This window comes from Nicotiana attenuata, unplaced genomic scaffold, assembly GCF_001879085.1.
Source record: "Nicotiana attenuata strain UT unplaced genomic scaffold, NIATTr2, whole genome shotgun sequence".
NCBI classification, from domain to species: domain Eukaryota; kingdom Viridiplantae; phylum Streptophyta; class Magnoliopsida; order Solanales; family Solanaceae; genus Nicotiana; species Nicotiana attenuata.
Window position 1 is genome coordinate 501,652 of NW_017670675.1, and position 3,510 is coordinate 505,161.

The window sequence follows — 3,510 nt, forward strand, 5'->3', positions numbered from 1 at the left end:
AAATTACTTATTTTCATTATTTGCAATTTTTTATGGATTTTTGTGGCATGTTTTGTTAATTGTTTGCATTTGTCTGTGCACGTTTATCATTGTTTAAGTCATGCAAAAATACAAAAATACTTCGCATTTGCATGTAGGGTTAATGTCACATTTTAGGATTAATTAGTACTCAATACTACAAAAATAATAAAGAAAATAACAAAAATGGTTCTTCTGCATTTATAATTGTAAGTTGTCTTAGGTTGCATTTAAATTAGGAATTAGTGTAGTTGGAAATCGAGTAATATAATTCAAGAAGTCGATTTGGATTTTTGTTTGTTGCTTTGGCATTTAATAAAAATCAGAAATAATAAATACAAAATAACAAAAGGGGGTGAAAAGAAAAGAAATTAATTGGAAAATTAAAGGAAAGAATGGTCTTAGTAGATGCCCAAATCTGGGCCAAATTGGCTTCACCCAAGCAAAATCCAATACAAAAATCACTCCAAAGACCGGCCCAATACAGTCCCTAACCCGGTCCGACCCTCCCCTCACCAAAACGACGTCGTTTCGGCCTTTTAAATCTGGACCGTCGAGGTTCTTCAGATCAACGGTGGAGAACTATGGTTCTCCACGTATAAATATGTCCGAACAACCCCTCCCCCCCTCAGAACCCCCCCTACCCTCACCGTCTCTCAAACCCTGATCATGTACCACCACCGTCGCCCACTGTCACCCCACCGTCTACCACCGTCCCTCCGCCGTCCGCCGCCGGCCGAAAATCGCTCACGGCGGCGGTCAAGCTCCAAACCCACCCAAATTTTCACCATCGACTCCTCTCCCCCTCCACTTTCCAATGCCCAAAATATGTTCCCTCGAATGTTAGCCAATTTGCTCGAATATTCGAAAGCAGTGACGCCGCCTCCGCCGCCCACGGCGGCGCCACCACCAAACGACTCCATTTTTACACCATATGTTCTCCCCAAGATCCTCTTTCCAAACCCCTGACCAGCTTCATTCGAATCCTCTTGCATGTTCTCGAATTTCAAATCAAAATCCGGCCTAAAACCCTAAAATACTCCAAATAACATCAAATCGACATCATATGAATCCACTGTCAGTGATGTTCAAATATTACTGGAGTTGCTCGAATGTTAAATCAAGAGGCGGCAGAACCCTAGGACCCCATAAGTGAGTTTTTTCTTGTTCTTCTTCGTTAGTTTCTTCTCCATGATTGATATTTCTTCTTGATTAATCAATTTAGGGTTTGATTTTATTTCTTCTCATTTTGTTTATCAATTCGTTCGATCCAGTGTTCGAGTAGGTTAGCCTGTTTCTTACTTGTTTATTCTTCATTGTCATTTAATCAATAGTGAGAATTGGTTCGTTTGTCGATTTAGTTGTGATTGAGTTCTTTTGAATTAGGGTTGATCATGATTAGGGCTTAGTTTAAGTTTGGAATTGCTTAAATTTTCTTCAGGCTTCATGTATGTTTAAGTTTGTTCTACTAGTTTGATTGTGTGTTTCGAATCTGTTTTTCTTACAGTATTTAATCAATCCTATTTGGGCACTGTTTGACTTTGGTTTGTTTAAGCTAGTAATTCTGTATTGATGTTATTAGTTAGTTTAGTTAGTCTAGTTTAGTCATTTCAATTTAATCAGTAATTGTTCTTTAGTCAGTGTTTGTTTTCAAATAATCCTTAAGCTTAGGTTAGATTGATTTGGTTATAGCCGATAATGGGGATTTGGTGAATTGAGACCTGGATCGAAGGATTAATAGATTCAGGGGTTTTTGTTTGGTTTTGGGTAGTAATTTCAGGGGGTGCTAAGGGTAGTTTAGGCATGGGAAAAGGGTAGTTTAATCAGATTTGGTAATTGTTGAAGTAAAGTAAGGGTAGAATAGGAATTGTAATGGGTATAAAACCTTCTAGGATGGACTATAATGCAGATTTCAGTAAACTTAGGGTAGTTACTTGTGTAACAAGTCAGAAAATAAAGGGTAAAAATAGAATTAAAATAGGGACTAATGGGTGAAGGGAAAATCTGAAATTGGACCCTAAATTCACCTATAAATAGGCATTCATTTGCCTTGATTCAGAAGTTTTTTGGAACCTCTAAAAATTCCCCAAAAAAAAAAATAACATTCTTCAAGTTTTCATTAACAGAAATTCGAATCCAAATCCCTTTAGATCTTAGCTTTTCTTCAAAAAATTCAAAAAAAAAAAAGAGAATAAAAAATACAAAAGAGGCTGCTACTGTTCCATCAGATTTCAGTTTTGAAATTTGAAAGATTCTCATCTCTGAATCAATTTTGGTTTTCACCTTCTGACTCGGCTTTGAAATGGCTTGAAAGTTAGTCAATGTGGGCAGATTTGAGTGTTTTGGTTGTTAAGAATTGGGTATCAGTGTTCAGATTTAATTTCTCTGGGTTTTGAATTGTTGAGTCTGCTGTTCCATTGAATTTTGGAGTTAGTTTCTGTGGTTTCATCGTTGGATCTGTGGCTGTCTGTTGCTGTGTTCAGTCCCTGCTGAAATCTAGCTCCTGATTCCCCTTGGTTCACTTTTCTATCATTTCAGGTACATTTTTGTAACCATGCTGGCTGTGAAATAGATTGGAGAAAAATGAATTGAAATGAAGATGTTGAAGCATGAGATATGTTTCAGCTTGTTGGAATAATTTGTTCACTTGCTGCAATGTTTTTATTACTGTTAGAAACAATATTTGTAGTTGATTTGTAATTAGTGTTAGAAATGATCTTTGTACTAGTTCCATTTCATCCCCTCCCTGATTCCTTCAAGTGTTAAGTGTTCAAGTCCATTGAAGAATTGTAAAATATTTAAATGCAGGTAGTATAAACTGATCTGCAGTCCATAGTAGTTAAAGGTAGTATGCGATTCGAGATTCATCTGGTTCTAGCACTGATTCAGTGTGTGTGAACTGGATATTTCTCTAATAGTTTGGCCAAGTAGTATAATTGAACTTATATTGTTCCTATAACTTAAGTTGTAGTGGTAATGACTCATTTCAGGTGCGTTTTTTCATAGTTTCTCCACCATGCTTTAAGGGCTAGTTTAGATTTCAGATTTGGAATATTGCATAATCCAGAAATGCTTGTAGGATTGATATATATGTTCATGCTAGTTTTAATTTTGAGAACACCTGACTAGAATTTAGGTATCTTCGAATAGCTTCCAGCACGCCTGGGTTTCCTTCATGTTCATATGGTCATGTGTAACGTGTCTTTATGTTGTTAAAAGATGTTGCCAGTTTCGTTCCTGAATTCGAGAACAAGAGCTAATTGAAAGTTGCTATGAATTTGATTGCGTCAACTTAAATTGCTCCGTTTGCTAGTAGGCTGTTGATGAGTATTTAGGTTGGCTGGGCTTGTTATAGTTTTAGGAAACTGTTAGTTTGAGCCCATTTAACAAATAAACTGTTGAGACAACAATGTTATGTGACAGGTCCATTTCGCGATAATATGCTGTTGGCCCATCCCTTCTTTAATGACAAAGCTGACTACTTCCTTACTT